The sequence below is a fragment of the Macrobrachium rosenbergii genome, chromosome 58 (genome assembly GCF_040412425.1).
Source record: "Macrobrachium rosenbergii isolate ZJJX-2024 chromosome 58, ASM4041242v1, whole genome shotgun sequence".
Taxonomy (NCBI): domain Eukaryota; kingdom Metazoa; phylum Arthropoda; class Malacostraca; order Decapoda; family Palaemonidae; genus Macrobrachium; species Macrobrachium rosenbergii.
This window is the reverse complement of record NC_089798.1, coordinates 23,548,217-23,575,348: the sequence shown is the minus strand read 5'-3', so window position 1 is coordinate 23,575,348 and position 27,132 is coordinate 23,548,217. Positions and strand designations below refer to the sequence as shown.

General features: G+C 48.9%; 1 protein-coding gene across 7 annotated transcripts in view; it reads left to right on the top strand.

Moving 5' to 3' along the window:
* Positions 1 to 8,089: 8,089 nt before the first annotated feature.
* LOC136837164 (zinc finger and SCAN domain-containing protein 12-like) overlaps positions 8,090 to 27,132 on the top strand; it is a 316,716-nt gene continuing 297,673 nt past the window's right edge. For 5 of the 7 annotated variants that reach the window (XR_010852613.1, XR_010852612.1, XM_067101833.1 and 2 more), the window contains exon 1: positions 8,090 to 8,222. The gene's annotated coding sequence lies outside the window, so the exon portion shown is untranslated. Of the gene's footprint in view, positions 8,223 to 8,572; positions 8,723 to 8,784; positions 9,216 to 27,132 lie in introns of those variants that run through there. The other 2 variants (XM_067101832.1, XM_067101831.1) reach the window with 2 other exon arrangements.

Genomic DNA, 27,132 nt, shown 5'->3' with positions numbered 1-27,132 from the left:
AATAATAAAGAATCAGTCTTTCACCTCTGACTTTTCCTTGAAGCCTTTACACCAGTGACCCCAGAAAAGGGACAGGTAGCGAGGTTTTGGCCCAGCCATTAATGGACTCACTACGGCCACACCCCACCATCAGAGAGCCTTTAGCAGACTAACTACAGTGTAAAGTTTAGGCCTCTGATAGCACCCTGCCCGACGGAAACCGTGCCATTAATGGACTAAATACGATGCACCCAGAAGGGCATGTTTTGGCACTTTGTTTGACCTCTTGAACAAATCAGCACCATTAACGGACCCAAAACGGCGCATTTTCCCGCATTTTGGTGCGTGAGCAGTCAAGATGTCAGAGGTAGAACCTCAATGCGAACCCGCGAGCATCGTCTGCATGCCACTCCCACCAACAAAGCCATACACAGTCAAACATCCCCCGTTCTCTCACCAAAACACAGCATCATGGTTCTTGTGCACAGACGTGCATTTTCACATGGCGCACATCTCAGATGATGCTACGAAATTGGACATAGTCACGACAGCACTCTCAGAATAAGTATTCAATAGAATTGTAAAGTCCCTGCTGAGCGAGTTTTCTATGATGAACCACCAGTTTTCTTCAATACCACTCCTATAGGATCAGGTCAAGCAAAATTAGCCATATTTTTCTTGTATAAATATGTATCTATTACTAATTCATTTGTATCTGCTTCTTTTGCACATGTATTAGAATGTTGTTATGTCAATTCTTGTGAACTCACTTTTTACATTACTTGTATTTATCCATTGTAATTATTGCCGAGAGTAATTGACCTCAGGTCACCTAAATTCTATTGTATTCCTCTGTGTGATGTCCGCACGTTGCTTTATAAGCGGCCTGCATTCTGAATAAAGTAGCAGTACCTTTCCTCCTGCTCATTATTTTGCACCTCTTGAAGAATCTCCCCCTGGCTGGACATGAAACCAGACAAAGTCTCATACGCAGACTTAAAAAACAAACTGATGAATTCCTACTCCATGCCCGTGTCCGAGAGAGCACAGAGTGCATTCGACCTGTTATCCCAGGCCCTTGGAGATGCATCACCCGGGGAAGCCTGGGACCAGCTGCGGGTTTTAATAGCACTCTCAGGTCGCGACGAGAATGGGAGGAAGAAAACAATAGACCCGGCAAAAACTATCTTCCTTTGGCACCTCTCACAGGAAGTTCAGCACCAGATAAGCTATGCAGAGAACCGGGACATGGATGCCTTAGTCGACGATGCCCAGGAACTATACGAGGCCACCAAGGCTTCGAAACACGCTGCCACTCTCGTGGCCGCCGCCCTGGGAGCCTGCAGCTTGTTGGAGGAAGATGGCGACGATGATGGAGACATCAATGCCGTGTATAAGAAGAGACCACCATTCAGAGAGCACAGGACATGGCCAAACCCGGCGTGGTATTTCTACCATAGGAAGTTTGGGACCAATGCCAGAACCTGCAGGCCTCTGTGTTCTTTCACAAAAAACGACAAAAGCGGCCACAAATAACAGCTGTGACCCCGAAACCCAACTCCTCCCTCCCAGCAGGGTTTTTCATCACAGAGAAGGCCTCCAAACGCCGCCTACTGGTTGATAAAGGGGCAATGCAGTCGGTTTTCCCGCCATCCAGGGAAGGTTTAGAAAAAAATACTTACCTCGCTACCCTCCCTCATAGCAGCAAATGGAACTCCCATCTGCACTTATGGCACAACGACCTGGGCTATCTTAATCCTGAGGCGCAGATACTACTGGCCTTTCGTCATAGCGGATGTTAAGTTCCTCTGCTGGGCGTGGATTTCCTAGGGCATAACAGACTTCTAGTCGATGTTGCAAGACAATGCCTCCTCGACACAGGGATGTGCCATTCCCGTCAGCTATCCACCGGACCCGGGATACCCTCCATCTGCTCCACAGGAGCTCCCGGATGTGTTCAAACCAGAACTATGCCAGTCACCTGGGGCTTCGGCAAAGCACGGCATCTTCCACCACATCACCATGACAGGCCCGCCAACCCATGCCAAGTTCTGATGTCTGTCCCCCCAGAAGTTACAAGATGCCAAACGCGCCTTCGCAGAAATGTAATGCATGGGAGTCTGTAAAAAGGCATCAAGCCTGTGGGCGTCCCCTCTCCACATGGTAAAGAAATCCGATGGTTCATGGGGGCCCTGCAGGGACTATCAGTGCCTGAATTTGGAAACAACACCAGACCACTACCCGCTCCCTAACATGCAAGACCTGACAGGCGCCCTCCACAGAGCCAAAATTTTCTTCAAGATGGATCTTCTGAAGTCGTACTTCCAAGTCCCTGTACATCCCAAAGACCGCCATCATCACTCCCTTCGGGAGCTACACATTTTCCTATTCCACTTTCGGTCTCAGGAACACAGGCGCCACTTTCCAACGCCTGATGGATACCATCTTGGGAGATCTGCATCTGCTACATCAACAACATCCTCATTTTTTCCAGGTCCCCAGAGGAAAACCTTCGCCACGTCCCCACCGCCGTGAAATGCCTGCAAGACAGCAGATTAGTTGTCAGGTTCAACAAGTGCATCTTTGGGAAAGAAAAAGTAGACTTCCTCGGCCACGAGATTTCCCCAACAGGAGTGTACCCCATGGCCTCTAAAGTAAAAGCTATAGAAAATTTCCTGGAACTACAAACCACCAAGGCCCTTCAGGAGTTTCTTGGGATGATAAACTGCTACCGGTGCTTCATCCCAGACGTCGCCCACATCACGTACCCCCTGATGTCAATCCTGAAGGGGAAACCGAAAACACTAACATGGGAAGCTCTGCAGCAGCAGGTATTCATCCAGGCAAAAAGGGCCCTCTCCAGTGCCACCACCTTAACTCACCACAACCCCGCCGCTGCCCTCAGATTGACAACGGACGCTAGCAACATCGCCTGCGGTGCAGTACTTGAGCAACTGGTGAACAGCACACCCCAGCCCTTGGCCTTCTTGAGCCGCAAGTTTTCGCCAGTGGAGACTCGCTACAGTGCCTTTGACAGAGAGCTGCTGGCTATCTACCAGGTTGTGAGGCACTTCAAGTACCTGCTGGAGGGAACCAAATTCACAGCCCTAACAGACCACAAACCCTTGGTTCACGCATTTGCAAAACAGGGGGATGCCTGGTCTGCAAGGCAACAGTAGCACCTGGCCGCCATCTCTAAGTTCGGTTGCACCATCAACTACGTCCCTGGCAAGAAAAACCCAGTGGCCGATGCTCTGTCAAGAATAGAGATCAGTTCCCTTCACCTCAGCATCGACTACGATGACCTCGTGAGGGAACAAGCAGCTGATCCAGAGATGGTGGACTACAGGACAGCAGTGACGGCTCTCATATGGGAAGACGTGCCCTTAGCAAGCTCGAACACAACTCTCCTCTGCGACCCACACCCCCTGGTACCCGCATCAAGGAGAAAACAAGTATTCGACATCGTCCATAGTCTCTCCCATCCATCGGGGCACACAACCTCATGCCTCATGACTGACAAGTTCGTCTGGAATGGCATTGACAAGGACGTCCGCCAGTGGGCAAGGAGCTGCATCCCGTGCCAGACGAGCAAAACATCACAGCACACTGAATCCAGGATCGGTGATTTTCTCCAGCCTCGTCGGCTGTTCGGCCACATCCACATCAATGTAATCAGGCCCCTTCCGCAATCGGGGGGAGCCAGATACCACTCCACCCACTGGCCCGAGGTAACCCCCATGGAGTAGGCATCAATAACATCATGCACAGAGGCCCTCCTCTCCAGTTGGATAAGCCGCTTCGGAGTGCCAGACAGCATCGCTACGGACAGGGGACCTGCCTTCCTGTCAGAGGTCTGGATCTCCTTGGCATGCCTGATGGGTACAACTCTACACAGCACAATGGCATATAACCCCGCAGTGAACGGCATGGTCGAGAGGGTGCACCGCTCTCTTAAAGCAGCTCTTATGGCATGCTGCACCGACGAGAGGTGGAAGGAACAGCTGCACTGGGTCCTGCTGGGTCTCCGCACTGCACCGAAAGCAAATGGCGACGCTTCCCCTGCTAAGAACGTCTACAGGGAAACACTGGCCGTACTCAGAGAATTCTTCCCGCCGACGGCGCCGACACCCCCCTCCCGAAGTTGAGGGAACTCGCACAGAGGTTCACGCCCTACCACAAGACCTTCACCGACAGAACCATCACCTACAGCCCACCCGCCTTACACTCCTGAGCCTATGTCTTTGTCAGGGTGGACGCTCGCCACCTGCCCTTAACCAGGCCCTACAGGGGGTCCCACCGAGTTATCAGGTGGGCCAGCAAAGCATTCCTCCTCGACATCTACGGGCGGGAGGACTGGATCACCATCGACAGGCTGAAACCCGCATTCCTGTTTGACAGCAAAGTTTGCGGAGAAGTAGGCAGGTGCCCCAGAGTTCCCCCACAATACCTGCCTGCAGGCACACCCGCTTCCCCACCCAAGTGGGGCCCGGGGCAGCCCAGAAAACGCATCCAGCCATCCCCAGGTGTCAGCTCCACCCCACGCCCACAGTTCTCCAAAAGCAGGGGCCCACTCTGACTGCCTCAATGCCCCCATGATTAATATTGATTCATCCAATAATTGCTCCTCTAATTATTGTCTTGGTTGCGGGGAGGTGGAGTATTTGTAAGGGCGACAAATCGCGCCTCTCTTTCCTTGTTTCTCCTTTCAGATGTACATTAATCACGCCATGTATTTTACCTGTCTTTATTTCAGATTCTTTGTGTACCTCATCTTATGCATCATTGTACTGCCTTTCTGCCGATATGTATATCTACCTTTTATATGCCATATAACAAATGTTGTACGTATTTTTATGCTTGTCAGAAAACACAAATCGTGTATGGACGCAGCGGGTGGCCTTGGGTCGCCCGCTACCTTTTCGTCCGCTTTTTGTCTCATTAACACCTGTCGAGAATAATAAAGATGGGTACCTTAGGGTTCAAAGAGGTTGCAACCTTGCCTGTTAAATCTTTTCACTTCAAAATCACCCTCACCGAAATCACTTTCATGCATCATAATAAAGTTTTCATCTAACCTACACATCTCACAGACTCATCATCAACATAGAGTTACGGGCTGCTCTCAGAGCAAGAGCCCGTGCTGGCACAAGGCCAGCTAAATCTGAAACAACAACATAATAAAGAATCAGTCGTTCACTCCTGACTGTTCTTGAAACCTCACATAAGTTAAGATTGCCTTGATCACAAGGAATATTTATACCCTCATGTATTTCCGAATCTCTTCATTAATGAAAACATGAGAGGAGAAATTTGACTAAGCTATACCTAAACCTGATTTTCCTCATTCAGTGTTTCTCAACGGCGCGCTGCAACCCGGTTGTTACAAGCTCAAGCACTTGAAATATGGTGCATTTCTTTTCAGCACTGATAACATACACTATTATTTACTTTTATTAAATCATTCAAAACAAGGTCCGATATATGCTCAGTCGAGGCTGTTGCACAATCAACATAGTTAATGAATCAATTAGATATTAGATTCCAGTAAATTTAGGTCATCCACCATACGTTGAAGTCTCCACAAATCTCGACTTGTGTAGCAACCATGTCAATCATTTCCTCCAGAAGTATACAAATTCCTACATAAAGACACTACCGCTTAACGCAGAATTACGGGAGGTTTCCTGAGCTAGGTATTCGAGGACGATTTTGGTACACTTCAAACTAGTTGCCTGAGTTCTCTACAGAATTTTAAACCGAGAAGAAGCATTGAGGACAAAATGTCAAACTCCTTCCCCAACCTGCTCGCTCTCGGAATATGAAAGAAAGCATGAGCAAGAGGGGTCATATTATTTGCTATCTTATCCGCACTGAAGGCATCAAGCCATAGTTTGGCAACAGCTAGCGCATCACAAGAATTCTCATTTATCAAATGTCTCATTTGCAAAGTTTTATTTCTAAGAGACTGAATATTTACTAAGCAGCACTTCAAGACATTCACATTTATATCCATGATCGGTAGGCTACTTGCTGCTTTTCCTCTTATTTCCGTATCCAAAGCTTTGCATTTTCTCGATCTCGGCATCATGTCTTTTCTGTCTCACTTATGCAACTAACTTTATTTGAAATGCATTCCTTTGATACATGAATAACCAGCACAGCTATCATGTTTGAATCTGCAGTAGAAAAACGTCAGTGTGTGATACCTGTCATTACATCGTACGTTTGCCATTGCAGCATGACTCCCATTATCATAAATAACTTTCGAATTTCCGAATCACATTCGAGAGTGATGTAGGCAGTGCCACTGCCACTGCCACATGCAGCAAGTCTCCCAAATAAAAGCTTCTGGTCTTCACATCGGAGTTTGACTGTAGGTCAGTTTTTGTCACTGACTCCATCAAATGCATCATCACCCTCACTCTGAATATTATATATCATTATTTTTGGTTTCAGTGCCCCAATCTTTTTCTGCTTCGGCACCTGCTATTATACCATGCTATGTATCCTGGTCGCTGTATCATCTATACTGCCTGTAACAGCAAAATCGACATTACCATTGGAGGCAGACCTCGTGTCAATAACTGGAAGATCTTAAAGTGTATTGCCAACCTGACTTTTCTTCTCAGTGGTTTTGCCTGAAGCCCGTGAAGATCATATTACCAATAAATTAGTTTCCTTGACTTTATCTGCATACTTTTTCCTCTCTGTGTTAGGAACAGCTATCATCTTTATTGACATTTATATCATTCTACCGTCGTGAGATTGTATTAATCTTTAGATCAACGACCTAGGAAAAATGTTTTGCGTTATCATCTGTTATCCTACACACACTCTGAGCTTCAGCAACTTTTGCATCTTGCTCAGCAATCCCTTACCTAGCATCACATCATCAGAAGTATTTAATTCTGTATTTCTTCATCTTCATTCAGTAATGATGGCGCTCTATCAATACATTTAGGGCAAAGGCAACTCGTTCTCTTGATATTGTCACTGATACCATCAAGGTAGACAAATTCCCTATAGTATCACACATCACATCACATCTTAATCAATCCTTATCTTTTCTTCTATCGTACTGGCAAGAGATATAGCGTTCCCCTTCCAATATCCCTGATGCAGTGTCACTGGCGTTCGAATTTTCTACTAACTTTTTTTCACGTGTATAACCAATTCCTGAGAAATGAAAGCAATTGATTTGGTTGAATGGTTCCCTTGGGATGCAGGAACATAAATCAAACAAGCCAGTTCTCTGCTGCTGCTGCTGCTGCTTTGATTTAAAAAATCAATAACAGGCTAATGCTAACAATGGTTAACCAGCTCCCATTTGTAAAGTCTAAAAACAAAGACCTCATGATTAACACGGTCAGAAACGGCACATAAATCAGGATCAGTCGCACAAGTTTCATGAGCAGAACTTAGGGATTTCTGTGCGACGCTGGAAATGGAAAACAGATCAGCACGAACGCTCATGCTTTTACCTTTTGCCAACAGATGTTCAAAACTTTGAATGATTTAGAAATTACAAAAACTGAACGGTAATCGGCAAGGTCAGAGTTACCCCAACAGCATTTACCAATTCTCTAACGAGTGCAAAAAGAACTGTTTCTGGCTAACTTCTGAAAAACAACACAAATTTAGAGCTAAGTAGTCGGTAATCTTTTAAAAAATAAATAAATAAAAAGTGCCATTTGGGCGTACACCTCCATGATCATCAAGGTTGAGTAAAAGTCTTAATATCACTTGAATGTTACGAATACAAGAAAGCGTCTATAAAACATTATACTGTATACACCTCGAGTCGACTTGTGAGGTTTGAACTTCGCGGCCAAGCTCCTTGTTTATTAAAATATTGTTTAAAGAACCATATTTAAAGAGGATTGTTCGAACCTCCGATACACATTGTCAAATGAAAAGCCGTTTATTTTAAAATCTGATGGGTATTATTTATCTTTTACCACTCAGAAAGTCAAAATGCTCGTGAAAATATACACTCAATAATTTTCTTTGAATGCCTGTTGATGTTATTACCACGTCACCTCTTGCATCGCTGTTTGGATGCTTTATGCAATGGTGCTTGAAATAAGCGGAATGAAAAATTATTAATTGAAATTCCATTTACAAATTGTCGATCTTCTATGATGCCTCAGGATATCCTCAGGAATCAAGACCGCTGTTGTTTACAGTCGCCATCTTATCCTGGCTATCCTGTATGTCTTTGTACCGACCTGATTTATCAGGTAAGTAAATACAAACAACTAGCCTTCACGTCAAGCTCAGTTGTTCAGCGTTTGCATTCCCGGAAAAACTGGAAGAATGTTCGAATATGTCAAAGTTTAGAAATAATAAATTCACGCATTTCGCCTTCTTCGCCCTCGGTTGTCGAATTCCCGAAATTTGAAAATAGAACAGATTGTATTAATGTATTGCAAAGGTTCTAAGGAGTCTCTGCCAAGTATAATAAGGGTGCATGCCAGATTAACTTAATTTACAAGATTTTGTTATATGACTCATAGTGTTAAATTCAATATTACATGTTATATTTCCTTAAAATGGTCCTGGACTTTAGCTCATCACTACCGCTTCGGACGCTTCAGCCAGTGTTTCAGACGCATCAATGCTTTACACGAAGCCTCTAATAATTAAGAATTGCATATTTGAAATTCGGCTTTCCCTTCTCTGTCTGACGTTGGCGATGAGTGGAAATCACGGCTATTAGACCCTAAGCCTACCATAGTAGGTTAGTAGCCCTAAGGCTACCCAATTTTTTGTGAGATAATTTTGAGAAGTAAGGTATGCCACTCCCCCCAGAGCCGAAGCTCCTCCCCTCTCACTGCTGGGCGAAATTCAATCATGTTTATTTACTTCAGAAGTCTGGTCTACACTCTACACTAGTCTACTCTACGCAATGAATTGAGTGCTTGCTTGCTTGCGCTTATTTTCTTTCCTGTCGTGACCATGAACAATACATTGTGCTGCTCGTCGAGTTTTGAAGGACCCCTTTCCTCATTTAGTTATTTTGTCAGGTCATCCCGAAATAGTGGTTGTGGTTGTGGTTGTGGTACAGTACGCTTTGTCCTGCCAGGAGGCCAGACCAAATGTCCTGGAGAGGAACATCCACCAGAGTAGATCTATTCTACTGACGAGGCCTGAGTACTTAGCAGGGCTATGATCATTAGTCCCTTGTCATACTGAATGTACTAGATAGGATAGGCCTTTGACGCCAGTGGTTGGTAAGGTTCAGTCCTGTTAGCCTATTTACTCTTCACATTATAAAGTTGCTCTATATCTATCCTATGCTAGGCCATGTGGTCAACGATGAGGGCCTGTGCCCTTGGCTTGTTTGATATGATTTGTGGTGCAGAGCTGCTTTCATTTCAAAGAAATTATATAGGAAAAGCACACAAAACCAATGTCACTGTAGGCTAGAAATATAAAATGTAGGCTACTTTTGTTAACAGTCTGTTAAAATTTCATCAAATTTGATTCATTCTCATAGCAAATGCTGAGTTGGGCACTTCAACCCCCTACTTCTTGTAAAACCCCACAATACCCCAATGGGGGACATGGGGAAACTGGGAGTTTCAGCAGGGGAAACATAAAGTGAATTTCTGTTGCTTCTTTACCTGATCACATCTAGAGTAGTGGATCTCACTGGCTTCGGCTCGTCCACTGGGATATTCACGTGTGAAAATGCAGGAACGCATCCCAACCTTTCATTGGTTCCTACACAAATACTAGCCTTTGGTCTTTACGTAGGATTTTGCTTGCAGTTTGAGCTGGAATGGCTGTTTAACTTTCAAACAAGGCAGGTAACTATGGACAGGAGGGCCTTCGGCTGCCTTCACGCGTAGAAATTTCCTCTGCCTGACTGACTGCTTGACTTTTCCTTTCTTTTGTTTCTTGTGATTGTTATACGAGTGTTTGCTGTTGTTTTTTGCATGTTTATATAATGCAAACCCATGCCTTATCTGACCCTAAGGGGAGGAGACTGTGTATCACGAGGTGTTGCCCTAGCACTGATAAACCCTGCAATCAGCTCCTCTCCTCTCTTGAGATTGACCCTCACACCCTGTGCACTTTATGCAGGAAACATGTGTAATCAATCAAGCCCTTGCCTGGTTGTGTTTGGCTGTCTGAACAGTAGGTGCAGTTTGCCCGGAAAAGGGAGAAAGAGAGAGGGGGGTTTCCCCGGTGCCGTTGCATTGCAGTACAGCGCTGGTGACACCGTGGGTTCTCTCTGGATCCTTCCTGCCCCTTGCCAAGTTTTCTCCCGCTGTTACCACTCCAAAGGGAGTAGTCTCCTTCACAGTCCCCTACTGCTTCATCAGTAGAGTTGGCATGGGGGGATGGCTGCCCAGTAGTACAACTTCGCTGGTGGTCTCCGTTCGCTTCGGGGGGTGGAATTCTCCCCTTGGGGCAAAGGGAGAATGCCCTGCTTAACCCAACTTGTATTGCAGGTGTGGTGGAGTCCGAGGGGCTTAGGGAGTTATGGCCCTCCCTAGGCCTACTGGTGGTGCCTTCTATGGAGGGGTTGATCTAGCACTTGAGGGCCCCTGGCGCCCCCCCTTGTGACTGCTGCTTCCGTGACCATGACTAAGTCTGTGGTCATGATGTCTACCGAATCAAGGACCACCACTACGGCGTTGGTTCTTACAATCCTGCCTTCAGTAGTGTGCCTTTAAGTGCTCCCTCCAACTTCCTCCCCTTGGGGGAACGTCCTTCTCCACTGCCTATTCTCCAAGGCCTGCCACAACAGGAAGAAGAGGTCGAAGAAGAGAAGTCAGTAGCCATCTTCGTCGTTGTGTGCTTCTACCTCCTCCCCTTCTTCTTCTAGTCCCCGCAAGGGGTTAGTGCCGTCAGTGCACCTTATGTGGCACACTGTAGGCATTACTAAAGGTTCTTTGCAGTGTGCCTTTGGCCCCTAGCTGCAACCCCTTTCATTCCTTTTACTCTACCTTCTTTCATATGCTCTTCCATCTTACTTTCCTGAAGTCTCTCCTAAGAATTGATTCATAGTGCTTCAACTGCTTTGAGGTTTTCCTTCTGTTACACCTTTAAAACCTTTTACTGTCAATTCCCATTTCAGCGCTGAATGACCTCATAGGTCTTTGGCCTAAATTTTGTTTGTTCCTACATGATATACAAACCATCAGACCTTTACATGAGGAATTACTTGCAGTGAAGCTGGAAACGACCGTTAAACTCTTGAGCAAGGTGGTTAGGCAGTAACTACCATCTGGTAGGTGGGAATCCCGCCTGCCTGGTTGTAAACATTCCTGTTTACTTTCGGCTGTCATGCGTTGCAGACGTGTTTTCGGATCTCTTTGTCTGACTGTTGTTAACCTCTTTTTGTTCCGACACGATATACAAACCGTTGGTTCTTTATATTAGGAATTACTTTCAGCGGAGCTGGAAACGGCTGTTGAACTTTCGAACAAGTTGGTTAGGCAGTTAACTACTGTCCAGGAGGCAGGGGTACTGCCTGCACAGATGTAAACATTCAAATTTGCTTTCGGCCATTGTGCACTGCAGACATGTTTTTTCGCTCTGCCCTGACTGCCTTTGAGCTGTTTTTCCTGGTGGGATCTTTCTTGTTATTTTCTTACTGTTAGCAACATGAATGCTGACAAACCCGGTAACCCCTCCTTCCCCCAGCGTGTATGTCTTGGGGTGGGAGGGAAGAAGTGTAATACTTTTCGTTCTAGCGCAGACATGAACCCACACACCCTTTACCCCACCTGCAGAGGACGTGTGTGTTCTTGTGCTTCTCCTTGTACTTAGTATTGTCCCTGGTCTGCTGAGCAGTGGGCGAAATTTGAGGGGAGGAGACAGTATCGAAGGAAGCCCGCCAAGGTCTCGTCTGATGGTTATACGCCCCCGACGACTCCCTTGGTGGCTAACCTGCTGGGATTGTTTCTCCCTCCTGGCAAGCTTCCCCTTCTTGCTGCCTCTCCCTCAGGTAAGGACTTCCCCTCCCCTTCCTCGTTCGTTTCATCGGGTGTGGAAGGCCGCGGAGGAGCGGATGATTAGGACACCCTCTCTGGGACCTCTCCTCGCTCCGGGGGTGAAGTCTTTCCCCCGGAGCAAGTAGAGGCTTCCATTTTTAACCCGACCTTTTCTTCAGGTTTGGCGGTGGAAGCATCTCTCAGTGGCCAGGTATCTGACCTCACTTTTACCTGGCTACACCTCGGTCTTCCTGGTGTTCATCACTGGAAGGTCTGGTATCTCATCTGTCCGGAGCTCCGGTGATGACCCACACAGCCACCACATCCACCACGTCTACCGTCACCATGACATCATTTGGCAAGCTGCCTGTGATGGTGGTCACGCACCTGGACACCCAGGTGTCTGCCCCACCTGCCGCGCTCCATGCCGTGCCACTGCCTCCTGGCTTCCCGGCCGCGTTATCTCTGCCTGGCCCCTCAAGAATGTTCACATCATCAGTGCTGTACATCTCCATGCCTGCTCCTACTGTTGCTGACCCACGATCGTTCCCAACTCCAGTTATTCTGACTCTCGGCCCGGCCTGTCTTCCACCCATGCTCCACCCATGCCCTTGACCCATGCACCGTCTTCTGTCTTTCCTGGCTCCTGCACTGTTCCACCTCCCCTCAGTAGCTCCTGGCCCAAGCACCAACATCTCCGCTCCCCTGGCTGTGCCTGTGTCTTCTGCTGCTCCCTCCTGGATGGGGGACCTGACCGCCATCCTGAAGAAGATGATGAAGAAGAAGTCGAAGAAGAGGTCTAGGAAGGTGTCGTCGTCTTCGTCGTCCTCGCCGTCTGTTACCTCTTCTTCTTCTTCTGAGGCTCGCCAGCTGAAGAAGAAGCCTGTCTCTCCCCCACAAGAAGTCTCACCTGAGACTTCTAAGAGACTGACTCCTTCCGCAGGGAAGGCAGTGGGATCTCTTGTAGGTTCTTTCCGGTCCACGGGCCAGGGAACCGATTCATTGACCCCAGGGTCAGTTGTATCAGGAGCTGAGGGCGTGCAGACCACGGTTTGCACTCCCTCTGCTGTGCTGAAGAAGCCCGCTTTTAAGGCCAATGTTTCTGCATCAGACACTAGTTCGCGAGCCACGCTGAGTACCCGGGTCTCTAAGGAGACATGGGTACCATACCGACTCGGGCACAGGACGGGAGAATGAGTCCGGGCAAGCGGGTTCTCCGACTTCCTGCTGGAACTTCTTCAAGTGCCAAGCAAGGTTCCCGGGAAAGTGCGCAGGTCCCTAGGGTCCGGACACCTGGCGAGACAGAGAAGAGGTCCCCTGCTCAGTCTTCCAGAGAGGTTTCGGCCTCGAAGAAGATGGGCCCATCTAGAGGACAGCCCAAGTTCTCACCAGCCAGCCACTCTCTCAACTCCTCCCAGTCCTCAGCCATGTTCGCAGGGCCAGCCTGGCTAAGCTCTCTCCTCGACCCGGGTTGCCGTCACCACCGCGAGTTGGTGACCACTCCCGGCCCACTACCCCTGCTGGTTCTGCCAGCGAGACCAGTGGGGACGCCTGATCCTCCTCGCCTGTCCCCTCAACCTCCTGGGCTCCTACCAGGGGGCGCGAGTCGGACAGGAAGAACTCTAGCGAGTCATCTCTCCAGAGTTCTGCCTCAGGGGGTGTACGTGCCTGGCTCGGTCCTTGGATCGGCCAGGTCGTGCGCCCGTGTGGTGGAGGAAGGATCACGGGTCTGCCGAGGTTCTCCTTCCTGCAGGGAGAGTAGATCGGGAGGACCGCACCCTGGAAAGACTCGAGGGTCCTCTTCCCCAGGGCATGGATACCCCCGAGATACAGAGGACTTTTGCTGATTCGTCAGCACAACGACTTCAGGGAAAGGACCACGGCCTTATCTGTGGATCGTCCTTCGCGCCTCAAATCCTTTTGGGGACCAAAAAAGGAACCCAAGGTTTCGGTGGGGCTGCCGTGGTCCACACTTGCCAAGGGGGTCCTCGATCAAGTGAATGGTCTTGTGTCTGGGCAAGACAATTCCCTATGATGGAACCGCTCGGACAAGCTGCCTCCCCCTCCTCTGCCTCGTCAGATGCGCTTCTATACGCCCTCAGAGAGGGCATTGCTGCCTAAGCAGGTTGACCGAGACCTGGTTCGTCTAGGCCTGGGTCTCTCGTTGCAGAAGCTTACTGCAGAGAGTATTCCTCTCTCGCAGCAACCCTGGAAGCCACCGCCATGGCAGCCTTGCAGGCAGTCTCCTAGTTGGATCTGTGGTCATTCACAGTATCCAAAGTGGCTGCTTCCTCGGGCGCTATTGTAATGTTCTTTTATCATTCTTTCTTTCTGTTTATGTCTGCTATTCATTGCCAAGTTAAGAAGGTTACTTTTCTTTATGGGTGCTTATCATTCTGGCTTTTGTTATGTAATAGCGTAGTTTTCCCCGGAGGCTTTAAGAAGACTAGTTTTTCTTACTTCATCAACACTAATAATAAAGTTACAGTAGGTTTACAAAATGGATTGTATTGCAAGATTACAGTGAGTTTCAAAAGTGAGCCTTTCTTCTTCTGCTTCCTTGCTCCCTTCTCTGCTGCTCGCTGCTGCCTTCTCTGCTTCTCCCCCTCAGAACTGGACTTGATAAGGATTTCTAGAGTCTCTGTCCAGCCCCTTTGTAGGCAGAATCTTGGTTTCTGTCTCACCTCTTTAGATGCTTAATTGGTTAGGCTAATCAAAAGACAGCCCATTTTTGGCTGATTTTTTTGGAAAATGCACCAACCTTCAAAAGGAGGTGCTTTGACGTCACTGGAAATTATGAATTCCAGCAGTGGTTTATCCAACTAAGGCGACCATGCGTTTTGTTACGAATTTTATGTGATTTCCAACTCGATTAAGTGCTGTCATAGTGCCTTTGTTACCACGACAGAGTTATAACACGTACCAGCATTTGGCTTTTGTAATCACAACACAGGTTTTGCTTTTCTGGCGCTAGTTTACAATCTTTTATGCTTTTCAGTTTGGCCTTGTCATCATGATATAGCCAAAACACAGATGGTTTGCTTTTCTCTCTCTCTCTCTCTCTCTCTCTCTCTCTCTCTGTTCGTTTTCTTAAAATCTTTCTCTCCCTCTCTCTATCTATCAGTGTCTATTAGTGGAAGGTTTCTCTCTCTTTCTCTCTTTCGTTATGTTAACTAATATTGAGAATATTCAGAATTTCTAGTTATCCTTACACTATCGTACCTGGGGAAGACTCCGCTTTCGGGAGACTGTGCCAGTCTGGAGGTAGATCCATCTCCCACCTCACTCACCAGACGGCAAACCTGTGGGCCAACCTAGTCCTGAAGCGGAGAGATGCTGTTCTTTCTCTCTTCGCCAGGTCTGTGGGGCCCGAGTCGGCAATGACCCTGGGGAACGGACCGTTGCTGAGTTCTGCCTCTCTCTTCCCTAGAGAGTTGGTGGAGGCTGCAGTGGACAAGTGTCAGGCCAATGACAGTGACCGCCTTGTTCACCAGGCAGTGGCCAAGACCTCCAGGTCTTCGTGTTCCACTGCGGCCAGGCCCTCAGGTCAGGCTAGCTCTTCCTCGGCCCCTAAGAAGTCCCAGTCTTCGAAGGGATCCCGTGGGAACACCCAGCCGCCTTCTTCCTCTGGAAAGGGTGGGTCTTCCCGCCCCTTTCAGCCCACTTTCCAATCTGGTAAAGGGGGCAAGGGGAAGAAGAAGAAGGGGGAAACGCTAGGAGCCATGGTGAGCAAGGGTGCTGTGGAAGTCATGTCAGATCGGGCCCCAGGCTTTTACAGCTGTGTCTTTCTTGTAGAGAAAGCCACAGGGGGTTGGAGGCCAGTCATAGACCTCTCTCCCCTGAATTTCACCAGACTCGGTTCACAGTGGAGACGGTGCAATCTGTGCTCACCTCCATCAGGGAGAACGACTTCATGCTTACGGTGGACTTGAAGGATGTGTATTTCCAAATACCCATTCATCCGTCCTCTCGCAAGTACCTCCGCTTTATCCTGAGGGAGACGGTCTTCCAATTCAGGCCACTCTGCTTTGGGCTCTCGACCGCTCCCCAGGTGTTCACGAGGGTGTTCTCTCATGTCAGCTTGGGCCCATTTGCATGGGATACATCTATTGAGGTATCTCGACTACTGGCTGGTCCTGGCAAGCTCCCACTCGCAGTTGCTACAGGACAGAGATCGGCTCCCCAGGCTTTGCCGTGAGCTTGGGATCACGGTAAACCTTGAGAAGTCTGATCTCAACTCCAAGCGGAGGATAAAGCACCTGGGCACGCTGATAGATACGGTAGCAGCGAAAGTCCTTCCCTCGGACTCATATCAGCAAGCTCAGGAAGGCAGCATGACTTCCTGAAACTGTTCCTGTCTCAACAGGAACAGCCGCCAGCTCAGCAATGGCAAGTCGTCATTGGTCACCTGTCATTGCTGGAGAAGCTGGTCCCCCATTGTCGTCTTCACCTGCAGTCTCTACAGTGGAGACCAAAGGAGTATTGGTCCCAGTCCCAAGACCCCCAGTCCTTTCTCATCCCTCTTTCTGAGGAGGTGAGAGAGGACCTACACTGGTGGATGGATGACAGGAACCTCATGATAGGAGTATCCCTACATACTCCCCCTCCGGACTTGCTGCTGTTCTCGGACGCGTCGACTGAGGTATGGGGCACACACCTGGAGGAGTTGCTGACTTCGGGAGTGTGGCACCGAGACGACAAGCACCTTCACATCAACATCCTGGAACTCAAGGCAGCCTTCCTGGCTCTCCAAGAGTTCCGGGATTGAGTGATGGGACACTCCATGGTACTGATGAGTGACAATACCACGGTAGTGGCATACGTCAACAAGCAGGGGGCGTCTAGTATCCCTCCCTCTCCATCAGTTGACACTGCAGGTGCACGAGTGGGCTGTGGCTCACTCGGTAGAACTGTCAGCCAGGTACATTGCAGGCAAGAGGAATGTCGTGGCAGACAAGCTCAACCGCCAGAATCAGGTGATCGGAACAGAATGGTTCCTTCACCTGGAAGTCGTGGAAAGGCATTTCGACCTATGGAGGCGTCCAGTCATCGATCTGTTCGTCACCCAGCACAACCGAAAACTCCAGGTCTTCTGTTAAGTCGTGCCGGACCCATGGGCCGCTGCGGAGGACACATTCCAGCACCCATGGGACAACCTCGACGTCTGTGCCTTTCCTCTGTTCTGTCTGATTCACAGAGTGATCAACCAGGCGATGCTCACTCTGAATCTGAGAATGATTCTGGTGACACCCAAATGGCTGCAGGCCGTTTGTTATCCCAACCTGCTAGCCCTCCTTTCCGAGCCACGCAGAGAGAGATTCCCCCTCTGGCGAAACCTGCTGTGTCAACTTCACGTAGAGCAGTATCACCTGGCAGTGCAGTCCCTGTGTCTTCACGGCTGGAGGTTATCCACCATCTCTTGTGAGCGAGAGACTTTTCACGTTGCGCAGTGATGGAGATGGCCAGGTACCTCAGACGATCCTCCACAGCAGTATGCCAGGGAAAGTGGTCTGTCTTCTGTGGTTGGTGTCGTGGATAGGGTATCTCTTTGGTCGGAGCTATTGTTCAGCAGATCGCAGACTTCCTCGTCTTCCTTTGCCTAAAGAAGCTTCCCTCCGTTTCAGCTGTAAAGGCTATCGGGCTCCACTTGGCCTAGTCTTGCAGCTGAAAGGAGTAGATATCTCCTCTGCTTTTGAGATTTCCCTACTGATGAGAAGCTTTGAAAGGTCTTGCCCACCCAGGGATCTCAGGCCCCCTGCGTGGGATGTGACTCTAGTTCTAAGGAGCCTGACTCGTGCACCGTACGAGCCTATACGAGAGTTGTCAGACAGGGATCAGACCCTCAAGACCATCTTCATGCTTGCCCTGGCATCGGCGAAGAGAGTTGGCGAGCTTCAGGGACTTTCCTTTGATGTTGAACACTTGAGGGGATGGGGAGATCAGTTACGCTCAATTTTGTCCCGGATTTTGTGGCGAAGACTCAGAATCCTTCAGTCCCTGACGCTTGGTTCGAGTCTCACAATCCCTTTCCTAGAGGACTTTGTTGGTAATGAACCAGACGAGATGCTACTGTGTCCTGTTAGAGTGCTGCAGCACTATCTGAAGAGGACTCATCATCTCTGGCCTGAGTGTCGATGACTCTTCGTTAGTACAGGCTCGACCAAGAAAGAGGTGTCCAAGAACACAATCTCTTTCTGGTAAGGAGAGCGTATTCTGCTGCTGGAGAAGACGACACCGGCATGCTTCATCTGAGAGCTCATGACGTCCGCAGATTGGGCTGTCCCTCGCATTCCGGAAGAACCAGTCGGTTCCACAGGTTTTAAAGGCAGGCGTGTGGTCCCAACAGACCACCTTTACTTCCTTCTACCTTGGGGATGTTGCACACAAGTCCTTGGACACTTTCTCCTTGGGTCCTGTGGTGGCTGATCAACAAGTTGTGTAACTTACCCGGCTTCTCTAACAGGACAGGTTGCATCTCGCCTAAGATGTACGGTTGTGATTGGGAGAATGAATGTGGAGTAACTGGCCTGTCTTCCTTCTCCTCATCTTGGCTCTCTTCCCATGGGCAGGGAGTGGACATGCCGTTACATGCTGGATCTGGTGGTTGACGCGGGTAAGCACTCAACTAGAACTTCCGCTCAGGATTATAGGAGCAACCCCAATCCTTCCCCTTGCAAGAGGAGGAAGGAGACCATGGCAAAAGACAAACCCAGTGCTTGTGATTTGCATTAATGTCAACGACTCCAAGTTCTTCCTAGCCTACTTTCATGCAAAAAGACCCAGAAGTTTGATAATTGATCTCGTGTTTCTTACAACCTGATCATTTTGTCAGAGGCAGTTTTCCCTTCCTCTCTCTATCGACCAGGAAGGGAACACAAGGTGTGGTGAACTTAAGTCAGTTCATAGAGACTCACTCAGATTCCTCCATCCAACCAGTGAGTCTTCCTAATGTAAAGGACCGAGGGTTTGTATATCATGTCAGAACAAATCACAATTTGTTCCAACACGATATACAAACCTGAGGTGAAGCTGGACACGGCCGTTAAACTCTTGAACAAGGTGGTTAGGCAGTAACTACCGCCAGGTAGGCGGGAATACCCACCTGCCCAGATGTAAACATTCCAGGTTGCTTTCGGTCATCATGCGTTGCAGACATGTTTTTGGATCTCTTTGCCTGACTGTCATTAAGCTCTTTATTATCCCGGTGGGATTTTGCTGTATTTTTGTGTATACATTGCGTGTTTGATATTTATTAATACAAACCCACGATTTGTGATAGCCTTGCATAAGCCGTCGTTCCCCTGCGTCTGTGTCTTGGGTTTGACAGCCAAGGGCGTATTTAGAGAAGCATAACCGAGTGGTAATGCTTCTCTTCCAGTAGCCCTTTATTTAGATACTGAAGGTGTTCCCCTGTACATTTGGAGATATTAGATTGGGACGTAATATCTTCGCTTCCCTACATTGATCGGGACGTAAGAGTTCGCTTCTCTTCTTGGGCTCCTGCCCTCCATGTACAAGGGCATGACTACTTCCTTCCTACTTGTGCTGAGTGTTGTTTTCGTCACCTGCGCTATAGAGAGTTGCGGCGGGGGAGGTTGCAGGCGTCATCAGTAAGTATCGCTTCCACGGCGCCCCTGGTGGCTTCCCCTCCTTCCTTCCCTCTCCCTGTAGGTTCTTCCTTCTCTCTCCTTTGGTAGCGATCTCTGCAAGGAGGGGGCTGGCTGCGGGCAGTTGGGCGACCTCTTCCAAGGGCCTCTTCTCGCTGCATAGGGCAGTTCCCCTCGTAGCAAGGGGAGTCTCCCTCTAATAATCAACTTTGATTTTTCTTTCAGGTTGACAGTGAGTATCGCAGGCACAGCAGTAGGTGGCTGGATATCTCAGGGGATATCTTGCATGAAGGAGTCTCGACGTTTATTCAGTGTTGCTTCAGGATCGACCACAGTACCTGGTTGAAATGGCATAGTTCCATGTCAGGATCGTTCTGACTCTTCCCGCCGATGTGAATCGATCGCTGTCATTGCTGGCCTTTGTGTATACTGTGGCACTGCCTCTGGTGTATCTGTGGTACATCTGTTCCTGCTGTTCCCTGTGTTATGCTCCTGTTAACTCAGTGACAGTCTCTGGGCTGCTCTTCCTGGTCTCCTGCTGCAGCCATCCTGATCGTTCTTGTCGCTACTGGTGACTCGTGACGTTCCTGGCCGTTGCTGTAACTCCTGCCTTTCAAACCACTTCCATAGCTCCTGCATCGGCTGTCCTGATCATGTCTGCTGCTTCTCCTGATGGTGGTGTCCTGGGCCACTTCGGTTGTGATCCTGCCTAGCTGCCCTGGAGGTTACGATGTCCGCCATCCTGTAGAAGATGTGGGAGTGAAGGTGAAGGAAGTCGCCCTGTGGAAGTGACGTTCCTGGGCATTGCGGTAGCTCCTACCTTGTGAACCGCTTCTGTAGCTCATGCATCGGCTGTCCTGATTGTGCCTGATTCTTCTCCTGGTGGTTGTGTCCTGGACCGCTTCCATTGTGTTCCTGCCTAGCTGCCCTGGAGGTTACGATGTTTCGTGTCCACCATCCTGTAGATGTCGGAGTGAAGGTGCAGGAAGTCGCCCTGTGGAAGTAGCCGCCATCTTCTTCAACTTATCTTCACTTTAGCCCTCTGCTGCTTCTTCCCTTCCTCTCCCAAGGTTCGAGGGGATCCCGAGAACTGGACAGACCTCCGCCAGCCGAAGGAGATGAAGGCTGCTTCTTTCCCCTTGATGCCCTTGGACGTCTAGGGACTGCCCCCTTCCGAGGAGGCAGTGGGTCTCTCGTTGGTTCTTCCCTACCTTCAGGGTAGGAAACCTATTCATATATCCCTGGGTTTTGTGTTTCGGGAGCTGTGGGCGTGCAGATCGGTTTGCAATCCTGTTCCCAGTCTTAGAGGTTCCGCCTCTAAGACGGGGACTGCTTCGGGCGCTCGTTCGCGAGCCGCTCCGAGTGCTCGAGATTCTGTGGAATATCGAGTATCCCGATCTGGTCTGGAGAGTACTCTCCCTGGCCCAGTTTGGGAGCAGTGCGAGAGAAAGGGCCGAGGCACCCAGGTGTCTCAGTTCTTCCTGTCAGCACTACAAGCTCTCCCCGAGTGCTTACTAGTGCTCGGTCAGGTTCCCAGCCTGGTGTCTCGATCCAATTGGCTCGAACACCAGAAGAAGCAGGGAAGAGATTCCCTTTGTGAGTCCTGCGGGACTTCTAAGGGACTGACTCTCTTCTGGGAGACAAGTTTCTCTTGTTGGCTCTTCCCACCCTCGGGCGGGAACCAATTCGCATTGTTTTTGTGGGGTCTGGCGTTTTGGGAGCCGCGAGAGCGCGGCCTCTCGAAGCCGCACCCTCGTTGCCAGTCTTGGAAGTCTGCGTCCAAGACTGGTTTTGTGCCTGGCTCTTTTCGATTTCATAGGAAACCGAAAGCAGCTGCTCCCGATTTTTGGGAGTTTCATGGTCGCTCAAATTCTATGAATCACGAGCGCTCTCCTGATGAGAGACACAGGACAAGAGAAAGTGCTGAGATACCCCAGCGTCTGGGTGCCGAGACGCCAGGTATCTCGATACTGCCTGCCAGCTGCTTTGGTTGCTTGGCCAGGTTTCATCCTCATGTCTTGAACCATAGGGTTCGAGCATGCAGGATAGCAGACACAGAATTCCCCTTTGAACCTTCTTCTCAAGGGGCCTTGGCCTCGAAGGAGTTTAGAGTTCAGGGAACTAGCAATACAGGCAGTCCCCGGTTATCGGCAGCCTTGGTTACCGGCGATCCAGTTTTACGGCGCTTGTCTAGCGACGACGCTAACCAGATTTTCATCGCTGATAACCGGTTATTGGCGCTGATCGCCTCTTATCGGCGGCCCTGATCACCGGCTATCGATGCCTCTACCAGGGATCAGTGCTATTATCGCTGATTTTTGGTTAGCGGCGATTTTCGGTTGTCTTCACGCCGTCGGGAACAGAACCCTGCCGATAACCAGGGACTGCCTGTAGTTCACAGCAGGTGAGTTCCGCCCTGTCCAGTTGCGATTGTGTTCACGCAATCGGCTCGGCTTGGCCCCTGGTCACGCTTGCGAGACTGGCTCGGCTCGGCTCGCTCACTCCACCCAGCCCCTGGTCGCGCTTGTGAGACTGGTTCGGCTCGGCTTACTCTCCTCGCCCAGACCCCGATCATGCTTGTGAGACTGGCTCGGCTTGGCTTGCTTGATCCTCCCAGCCCCTGGTCGCGCTTGCGAGACTGGCTCAGCTCGGCTCGCTCCGCCTGCCTCCCAGTCTGGATTGCGTTCGCTAGATCGGCTCGGTTCAGTGCGGCTCGGCTCGGCCCAACTCGGTTTCTTCCAAATCGGGTACTCAGCTCTGTTCGAGTGAATTTTCCGCTCTTCCCAGAAAAGCGCTTTGCCACAGAACAAGCACTCTTCTTCCCCCATTTGGCAGTATTCTCCTTCGGTTGATTATCGCTCATGGTGCGCCTCTCCTGTTGGTCTTACTGGCAGGACAGGTAGGGGTACTCTTTTTCCTCACCTGTTCTCTTCTCCTCTCAGTTGTTCCGAGAGGCGCGAGACGGACAAAGAGAGCTCTTCGGAGTTCGGCTTCCTGGCGTGCTTTGGGTGTCGGTCCCCCGATTGTCTTGTAGTACATTCAGGCAGCCAAGTAGGGTTTCATGGGATCTGTCAAGGTCTCACTGCATGGGGAGAAGTACAGGAGTTTCACATTTCGGAAGCAGCGAGGGTCGTCCTCTTCAAGTTGCGATTACCCTCGTTTTTCAGAGAACTTTGAGCCAATTCGTCAGCGCAAGGATCCCTGTGACTGGACCGTGGCTCCCCCAATGAATAATCTTCATCACTCGCAACCCTTGCAGTTCCCGAGGGGCCGAGAGTGTTGGGGGCCGCCGCGGTCCTTGCTTGTGAGAGCGTTCTCAACCAGATGAATTCTTTTCTTAGGAGAAGGAGAGTTCATTCAGGTCGAGACACCAAGTTTCTCCCCTGCCGTGACAGAATATGAATTCTTCTTGCAGTCGGCCAAACTGCAGTTCTGTGGGCAATTCTGGTGCTAAGAAGAAGGACTTTGTCCCAATTCAGATCTCCGGTTTCGTAAGTCCCGAGTTGGCTCAACCCTTAGGAATGAACCTTTACTTGGATCTGCCTTTCTCTTTCAGAGATTTGCCAGATACCTCGGTAATCAAGGTTCGTACCAGGGCACTGCCTTGTCCTTTGGACAATGGCCAAGACCTTTGGGTCTTAGTCATCTCGACTTGACCTTGAGTTCAAGCCAGCCCCCCTCAACTTCTAAGAAGTCCCAGGCTTCAGTAGAAGATTGTGGAACACATAGCCCTCTTTTTCCCTTCGAGGAAAGTGCACATAACTGCGTCTCTTTCCACCCTCTTTCCCATAAGGGAGGAGGGAAGAGAGAAAGAAGTACCGACTGGGAAGAAGTTCTCTTACTGCAGATTCCTGAATGAAATTATACTTATTGAGTCTCTGGAGCTGGCAGCGAATTGCTGAGGCCTGGAAATGGATTCCTTCAGGAGAAATATCTATTCCCCTTAGGTCTCCGCAATTCTTTTCATCAAACTTCCATTCCGCTTCCTCTCCCATGCTCCCGATTCAGGAAATACCAGCCCGGCTAGAGCTAATCATCTCGGTATCCTGTCATCCTGCAGAAGCTTCCCCATGGTGGAGAGTGGAGGTCTGCTTCCATTCCTCCGTCCTTCTTTCCTCTACGAAGTATGGGAAAAGAGTTAGGCTAATGCTTGATTGAAGGAACCTTTGAATATGCTTGCATATTCCCCTCACATCTTGTGTCTACTTCTGGATTCACCGGTCGAGGAATAAGCGCACACCTGTAAGACTTTGTCGTGAAGGGGTGGGACCGAGACAATTAGTACCTTCTCATCGCCATCCTGGACTTAAGGCAGCCTTTTGTCCTTCCAAGAATTCAGGATGAGTTTTGCAACACTCAGTGGTTCGTTGAACAACAAAGCCACAGTAGTGGCATTTGTCGACAAACAAGAGTGAATCTTTTTTCCTCCTGTTCCATCTGTTGACATTTGCAGGTACTCGAGTGTTCTATAACGCACTCGACTTCTCAGTTAGCCAGATGCATTCCTGGTGGGGATGTATTGGTAGGCAAGCTTGGCCTCGGGTTTGAGTGATCAGGACAGAACATGCTGTTCACCCTTATCCTCACGAAGAGACTGCTCGACTGAGAATCCCTTCTGTCTTTCTGTTGCCTCCCTGCACAACAAGTCGGTAGTTTTTCTCGCTCCATACCGGAACCAGGTGCCGCTACGGTGAGGCATGCTGTCTTGTTGGGAAACTTGATATCTACCTTTTTACCCCTGTATTTGTCTGTTTCGCTAGGGGTTCTCAAGTATTGCTCACCCCGAGTTACAGACAAATGCTGGAAGACTTCGCCTCTCACCCGACCTGATAGCCGAGGCATCGAGAAGAGTTCTGCTTGACCCAACCTCCTGTAGCAGCTACACAAGAAGCAGTTCTTCAGGTAGTACATCCTGGTGTGTTCGGGACTGGGAGACCTTCATGCTTCCCTTGCAAGCATAGGCTTTCTCACTGAGCGGCAACGGGTATAGCTGGATATCTCTTAAAAGTCCTCTGCAACACTGTCCCAGGGAATGTAGCCATCTTCACTGGTTGGTGTCAATGATGGAATTTCTTCTCAGGTCAGAGTCGCTCTTCAAGTCTGGACTTCCTCCTCATCTCCGCCAAGGGTTGCTTCTCTCCCTTTCATTTGTGAAGAATGTAGGCCCTTGCGACCTAGTCTTCTATCTGAAGTAGCCTTCTTCTCCTCAGTTGAGATATAGCTACGGATGAGAAACTCCTTTGCTGTCCCAGGGAACTGTTCCCTGGGTGGCATGTGACTCTCGTTTAGGGTTCCTGTCCCATGCTGCATGCGCCCTTACAAGAGTCGTCGGATAGAGATAGTCCTCTTAGGACCATTTCTCATCTTGCTCCGGCCTTGATGTAGAAAATGGAAGAACAGGTGAAGGGGATCAATACCTTGACTCCTTCTGGGATGTCGTAGGTGGACTCCGAATCCTTCTGCATCTGTTGTTGGGTTTGAGTCCTTCTTGTTCCCCTCCTCCTTGGACTTGGTGTTGATGATCGAGATCATTCGTTACTTCGTCCCTTTGGGAGCTGTGGTACTTTCCGAAAATGCTTAACATTCGTAACCTGGATGTTGTCGACATTTCGCTAGTACTCTGTCTCCCAAGGAAGAAGTGTCTAAGGACACATCTTTCTCCTAGCTTTGTGAAGCGATTGAAGGAGGTACTTGGCAGCTGACAACGACGATACCAGTACCTTCCACCCTAGAGCTCGCGAAGTCAATGGCTTGGTCCATCCCTCCCATTCTGGAAGTTTCTGTCAGTCGGGAAGCAAGATGTAGTCTCACAGACTGCACTCTTGTCTTCCTATGGTCTTACCCACAGGTCCTTGGAACCTTTTTCCCTTGGCCCTGTGGTGGCTGCTCAACAAGTTGTGTTTTCTTACCTGGCTCCTTCAAGAGGACTAATAGCATCTCGCCTAAGGTGTTGTTTCTGGAAGTGAGAAGGATACCGAGAGTGACTGGCCTCTCTTCCTCCTCCTTCCCCGTCCTTCTACTTCTCCTCCTTCGGGATAAGAATAGGACTCAAACCAATACTTGCTGGACCTGGTGCTGATGCAATAAGACTGCACATCGAGCACCTGTTCAGTTTTTTCCTAGAATCATAGAAGCAATTCTGCTCCTTCTTCTAGCAAAGTGAGGAAAGAGAGACTGGCAATAAGGGAAACCCTATCTCTGGTTTTCCTTACTGCCTCCGACTCTAAGATTCTTCCAGCCTATTTCTTATCAGTTACGTTTCCTCACTCATGCGAAAAGGTCCAGTATCTGACATTTGATCTCGCAGTTCCTACACTCCGATCAATATGTCAGAGGCTTGGTACTCCTCCTCGCTCTTTTGACCAGGAGGAGTAGCCCAGGTGTGCAGAACCCCAGTCAGTTCAAGAGACTCACTCATATTCCTCCCTCCAACCAGTGAGTCCTCCTAATGTAAAGGACTGACGGTTTGTATATCGTGTCGCAACAAATCACAGTTTTTTTTAAATAAATTGTATTTTTCTTAACTATACAAACCCGAGGTCGTTTACATTACATATTATGCCCGCCTCATGCCACCCCTCAGTCTGAACCTGGACTGAAAGGCAAACTGGAATGTTTACATCCGGGCAGGTGAGTATTCCTGCCTACCTGGCAGTAGTTGCTGCCTAACCACCTTGCTCAAGAGGTTAACGGCCTTTTTCAGCCTACGCTGAAAGTAATTCCTAATGTAAAGGGCCTCAGGTTTGTATAGTTAGGAAAAATACAATTTACTTTCAAAAATTATGCCCGCCTCATGCCACCCCTCAATATGAACCTGGACCGAAAGGCAAACTGGAATGTTTACATCCGGACAGGCGGGTATTACTGTCTACCTGGTGGTAGTTACTGCCGAACCACCTTGTTCAAGAGTTTAACGGCCGTGTCCAGCTTCGCCGTAAGTGATTCCTAATGTAAAGGACCTCAGGTTTGTATAGTTAGGAAAAATACAATTTACTTTTAAAAATTGTGATTTTTATGATAAAATAAAGCTTTTTATATATTTACCAATTAATTACATGATTGGAGCCCTCCCTCACCCCTCACATGAACATTATGGCACAAACAAATTGAATACTTTTGCTAGTTGTTCTTCTCTTACCCCAAATGTTGGCGGGGTTAGTCACTTAGCTAAACAAAATAGCGCGACCCGCGAATTTCAAAATTTTTAGCTACCAGTTAATAGAAACTATAGCAATGTAATTACATGGTAAGTATATATAAAACTTTATTTTATCATAAAAATGTCATTATCACACCAATTTGTGTCAAAAATACAGATCAGTGTCTTTATACAAAACCCTATTTCAGCACAACCCATTACTTTTTCCTTTGTTTTTCAAACCCATTACATTCCCCCTTACTAAAGAAGTAAATTTCTTTTCCCTTTTCCTACTAAAAAAAACAACTTACCAGAGAAGGTAAACCCCTCCACCCTTCTCATAACTAAAACCCCCTTCTGGCTATCCAGTTATATTCTGTTACTGGACCTTGACTTCTGGTCCACGGTCTCTGTCATTTAGGTTCACCTTTAATTACTCCTCCTTGATGTTCCGGAC